Genomic DNA, 6499 nt, shown 5'->3' with positions numbered 1-6499 from the left:
TGCCTGGGGGTCTGAGGCATGTTCAAAGTTCCAGTGATGTCTTACTTCAGTTTTTATGGACTCTTATCATCTTTAAACTAAAAACACACTTCAAACCTGACAGACACACTTTTGTGTCAGCATATAAACAACAGGTTTGAATGTGCTCCAGGCAGTATTATTTGTAGACGCTGTTATATTCCATGTTTGTTATTTTATGGTTTAACAGCGTCAGCAGATGTCACTTTGGGAGAAAGACACACCCAACAGTTTCCTGGGAAGTGACTGCACCTGTCTTCTGCTATCAGATGGTGTAAAAACTACTCACGACTATTATAAATAATTATTATGTGCAATGCATATAAAGTATAAAGTAAGTAAATACAATTAAATCACATGCACTCTGTTGATTAAAAAAAGCATTAATAGCAATTTTCACTCTGATTTTGAGCTGAAAGCTCAAAGAGCAGATACTGAAGTAATAGTTCTCTGAAAAAAAAAAGAAAATTTAATTAATCAAATATCATCATCATTTACTCACTCCAATGTAATTTCAAACTTTTATGACTTTCTTTCTTCTTTGGAACACAAAAGAAGATATTTTTAAAAAATAAGTTTTTTTGCCCATACAATGAAAGACAATGGGGTCCAATGTTGTTGTTTTGGACCACACTGACTAAACCAATCAAAACATTTTTAAAAATATCTTCTTTGTTGTTCCATAGAAGAAAAAAAAGGCCACACAGGTATGGAAATACATGAGGGTGAGTGAATGATGACAGAATTTTCTTTTTTTGGAGGACTATCCCTTTAAATATATAATTAAAATAGCAAGTTAAGGACAAGTTACCCTTGAATGTTGCAGGGTACGCCAGGTCGTTACTTTCTCTTTGGGTTAAACAGCGCAATGGCTGGATGGGTCTTTAGTAACCTTGGCTGGAAGAGAGCTGTTAGTCCCTCCCTGAGGTAAAGGGGATTTAGACCCAACATCCAGAGCTCTGCGTTGGCCTTCTCCCTGCCAGGAGCTCTAACTCACTCACTCCAGGCCATTGTGTTCTCAGCACATTCCCCTGGAAAAAAAAAATAAAGCAAAGGAAAAACAATGATGGACAAAAAAGCCCACACCGAGGGCCATCTGCTCTCCCCGGAAGCCGTGGAACTGACCTCCTTGTCACTCTCACTGTCCGTCCCATCTCCCTAAACGGTTCTGCGAGATGGGAGAACCCACCGGCACCAGGCCAGGGGAGGCATGTCCTCTCACCTTGAGAGAGTCGGACGAGACCTGACAGACTCCAGGACTCAATTTCACCTCTGCGAAATAAAACGCAGGGAGAAGAGGTGAGGAAAAGAGAGACTGAGAAAAACAGAGAGAGACACAAAAGAGGGTGTGAGGGGGCAGGGTAGGGGGGAAAAAAGCCTTGTGTTGTTTTGCTTTGTAGGAAGGCTACTTCTGTTTTGCCACATTAGAGCATTTACTTTATAACAAAGAAGAAGAGGAACTTATAAGGAATTCTTTAGAGGAGCGTTTCATTTCTTTTCACCAGTCAGTCGTGTGTGAATTAATTTGCAGTACAATAGGTCACACAGATGGTGTCTATCACCTTAATGATTGACACTTAAAAAAAAGCTAAGTTTGAACAAATTGAATATCTTGAATATACTGTAGATAATGAACTCTCATGTTCTGTTGCACTTTTTTTGAGCTACGTTTAAAAATTATTTTAAAAAATTAAATTAATCTTCATTTTCCCTTTAATTTCTTTTAAAATCTGTCTCTGTCTAATTCAAAGCCCATTAATTCATGGTAGTTTCATATCTGGGGTCTCTGGAACCCTAAATGTTTGTAACATTAAATTTTGAGTTATTTAATTGTTTTGAGTGCTTTTAAAACAGAACATAAGAAAAAAAAAAAACACAAAACTCAAAAAACTCACAAAAAAACAAAAAGCAATGCTTAATAAAACAAAACTCAAAAAAAAAAAAAAAAAAACACAAAACTCAAAAAACTCACAAAAAACAAAAAGCAATGCTTAATAAAACAAAACTCAAACAAACAAACCAACAAACAAAAAAAAGCAATGCATAATAAATCAAAACTCAAACAAACAAACAAACAACAAAAAAGCAATGCTAAACAAAACAAAACACACACACAACAACAAAACAAGCAAAACAAAATAAAACAAAAACGTGTTTTTGTTCATTCTTGTTTACAAACTCTGAAAAAGTTCAGTAAAATATCTTGGCGCAACATAATGAGCCCAGGTATAGGGGCAGAGAAAGATAAAGAGATAAAGAGAATGTGTGAGCTGAATTACCATCAATCTGTTTTGTCTGTGTTTATTTGAAAGGACAAACCAGGCTACAACAACACACTGTGTCATTACAGTGTTTCCTGTTGCCTCATGGAACGATATGAAGCGCTCTAGCAAACACATCTGTTCTCTCACTGAGCAGATAACAGTGCTACAGATCTTGTTTTCAGGTGCTGGAAGAACATCGGAGGGTGGGAAAACTGTATTTCATGAGAACCAGTTGTAATACTGTTCATATTGTTCTTCAGCATATCTGAGGGCAATTTATTTCGGTTGTATTTGTTCCTCATGTGGAACACAGTGTAGTTCCAATCAATATTATTATAAAAAAAATTTCTAACGTTTCTTTCCTATGTTTTCCTTTTTTTATTGTTATGATGTTTTACATCTGAGAATTTGAACGGGAAAAAGTAAACAGATTTAAAATGGTGGTTTAAAAACTAAATGTGTATCACAAGGGAATATGACATTTAATCATGTTGCAATCAATGATTCAATCAAGTAATCATGAGTGCAAAACTCAATAATGAATGAATAGTTTTTACATTTATTACAATTCTTAATGCTTTCTAATTTTGACACTATAAGGCATTGGATATTAAATGAATCTTTGTTTAGCTAACTGAAAAAAAAATATCTTTCTCAAAATTAACATTATTATTATTGTGCACTAATGAGCTCCTTTGACAAGATGTAGAATTATATAGCATATTGCAAACTGATATACTTTATTACATGAATATCATCCAAAAATTAACCACCTCATTATTGCAATTATGCATTACACACTTGTGCATGTGTTAAAAAGCTTCACCAATATTTGTTTTGTCAATATCCACCGTCATCCATCTTACTCTTAACTTTGATGGCCATTTATCCAATTATTGTGTCCATAATGGCTTTTCATCAGCTCATCTCTCCTTCACAGCGATGTGCCTTAGCCATTTACCTTTCCTGGAAATGTCAGGTTGTGTCAGAGTTGTTGGCAAATGTTGCTGCAATTATCTTGACTACTCGGATTCCTTAGGGAGGAGAGCTGATTGCTGCTAATTTGCCCTTGTGAGTGCGATAGGCCTTACTGTAGACCAGTAAGGAGAAGATGGGACGGCAAAGAGCAAAGGATAATCCTTTTAATCTCGACTCTAAAAGAATGCCACTGTTTTATTTAGTAACAATTATTTAATTTAAACCCTACAGATTTTGTTTACCCCACAACAAAGCTTCCAAAAATCAATTTCTGTCCAACTGAAAAGAATATAAACAAATAAAAACACTTGAGTTTCTTCAGAAACCTTCAGAGAAACTTAATTGAAAGCTCGCCATAGACTGGCCCCCCTGAGCGCTGTCTTTACTTGGCCTTCTGCATTTAATGCTTGGATGCAATCTAACGATTTAGATTGAAGTTTGGGCACCGTTTCGCAGTCTGAACGCTTCTCAGAGAAGGTGGACGTACTGTAGCTGAGGTTAAGGTGTATAAAACAATACCTCTTTCCAAGTTGCTCCTTTCCACTTAGCTGCTGCTTGAAGGCAGCACCAGGTGTCTCTGCTTTCCACTGGCACTCTTTCTCTTGAACTGAACCAAAAGAGAAAAATAAAATGAAGGAAAAACCCGACAGCCACTCAACCTTCACAACCCCCTTCCCCAGAACCACCCCCCAACCCCAGGCAAAATGTATCCATCTGATTCTCGCCGCTTCTTCCTTCACATGAGGAAGAAGTGCCAAGTGCAGCTAATGTGCTGCTGGAAGCGTGGAGCGTTTGTGACACTCCTCAGCGCAAACGTACAGCTGGCATGCTCACAGACAGGTGGCCTGGCAAGAAGCTTCTTCCAAAGGAGCCGGCACGGCCTGAAAAAAAAAAAACTCTCTTCTGTCTGCCGTTCCCTCGCTTTCTTTCTTTCTTGTGGCGCTAGTTTTGTTATAAAGTGGAGCTGCGTTTCAGAGGGAGTTGCATTGTGATTGCTGAGCATATGTGTTACATATGTTCAAGAACAGTTGAAGGATTGAAAAACAATAATGAGTCAACTGAGACATGCTAACTAGTTAATTAGCATGGCTTTTCGCATGACATACAGTACACACATTTAACTAAACATCTTAATGATTATTTGACGTCCACAATGTGAAGAAACAGTTCATAAATGTCTACTTTAAATAAATATTCTGGACTCAGCACAAGTTTAGCTAAATCAACAGCATTTGTGGCATAATTTCCACATGAAAATAATTTAGACATGTTCTTTGTGGTTATGGTGAGGTACTTACAATGGAAGTGAATGGGGCCAAATATTTATATCTTTAAAGGCAGAAATGTGAAGCTTATAACTTTATAAAAGCACTTACATTAATTCTTGCTGTAAAGCTGTAAATCATAATTTTAGTCATTTTATAGTTTTAGGCATTATGATTGCCATGGCAATGAAATTGCAAAATTAAACTATACTGTTGAAAGAGTTGAAAAGTATTTTTATGTTTATTGATTGGCCCAATTTACTTTCATTGTAAGTGCCTCACTGTAACCCAGATTTTTGCAAAAAATATTTTTTTTCTTCTATGCAAAAAAAGTAAGGATGAGTCAAAATTAATTTTTGTGCAATCAACATTATGCCACAAGTGCTTTTGATTGAGCATAGCTTGTACTGAACCCAGAATATTCCTTATACATCTGCATTAACTGATCATTTTAGCTTTCTGCTACTATCATTCATGGTTTTGCTTTAAATAAACAAATTATTAAAGAAGAAAAACAACAGATCGTCTGTTAGGGATTTCATTTCATTTATTTTTTTATCTTTAACTAAAAGTGACTAACAGGAGAGAAAATACAGTTGCCCGTTGGGTGTGGGGAGACTGTGTTTATGAAGACAGACAAAGGATACACATCTTGGCTTGCTGCTTTGCTTTGGCACTTTCCAGTGGTGCCAAAATGGGCAGTGCCAGCACTTTGTGCCCGTTCTGCCTTCTCCTCCATCTGCTGGGGCAAGAGGCTTGAGAGGGTCAGTGCCCGCTACTCTGTTCTCCTCTTGTCTCAGCCTGGAGCTACTGTGGACACACTTAATGCAGCCTGCAAAAGGCTAACGCTCATGTTCCATATGTTCTTCATTTATCTCCTAACCAGTCCCCAAGTAGTTACACATTTAAAATGGCGATCATAGCAATAAACTGTTCTATGTGTTTGATTTGGTATAATAGCTTCAAGGAGCTTCCATCTCCTCCCAGACACCGCCAGTCGAACAAACATTTACAGAGTCATGTTTCCATCTCCTTAAGATGAGTCTAAACTAGCCTAAAGCGATCTTAACTACCTTTGGGAATCACTCAATACTCGCCGCACAGCGTGTGTAACAGCCTAGAAAATCACTTAGGAGATTTCCCCACTCCTCAGCACTGATTTTTTCATTTCTTTTTTACCTTCATTCAGCTGTGAGGGTCTTTGTTTTCAGTTCTAGTCCTTGATTCTACTCGTATGTTGGTAATAGCTACCACTGCCATAATAATAAAAAAAAAATGACTGCATATTTTAAAATGAAATAAAATGATGGATTCAGAAAGCTTCTTATCATTTGAGAGAGATCTGATTTTAAAGGAACAGTTCAACCAAAAGTGAAAAATCTATCATTATTTAGTCATCGTCATGCTGTTTCTAATCCATATGAATTCTGTGGATTACAAAACGATTATATTTTGAATAATGTAATGGATGCTCGTTTCTATACAATTAAAATTGTAATTGGAGACTGAAGCCTTTAAAGGAAGCTTCTAAAAGAATTCGCTGAGAATTTACTCACCCTCAGGCCATTCACGATGTTGATGAGTTTGTTTCTTCATTGGAACAAATTTAGAGCAATTTAGAATTACATCACTGGCTCACCAATAGATCCTCTACAGTACATGGGTGTCGTCAGAATGAGAGTCCAAAGAGCTGGTTAAAACCACTTAACTTTAAACCATTGCTTTTGACCAAAATATGACTCCGTAATCCATAATAATACTTCCTCCAGTGACAAGTGTGTCCTCCCCTCACATCAAAATGCAACAACATATTTGTTTGTAGTGCTTCATCTGTACATATTTCTCTCCTGATTCAGTCAAGGTGACTTTTTCCATCGGAGAAAGAAATATAATGATTTGACGTTAAATCTGGCTTGATGGATTTGTATATTACAACATGCAGCTCATATATTATTTGCAGTACTTGTATTATTG

This window comes from Sinocyclocheilus anshuiensis, unplaced genomic scaffold, assembly GCF_001515605.1.
Source record: "Sinocyclocheilus anshuiensis isolate Anshui unplaced genomic scaffold, SAMN03320099.WGS_v1.1 scaffold446, whole genome shotgun sequence".
Classification (NCBI taxonomy): domain Eukaryota; kingdom Metazoa; phylum Chordata; class Actinopteri; order Cypriniformes; family Cyprinidae; genus Sinocyclocheilus; species Sinocyclocheilus anshuiensis.
This window is presented reverse-complemented; position numbering follows the sequence as displayed.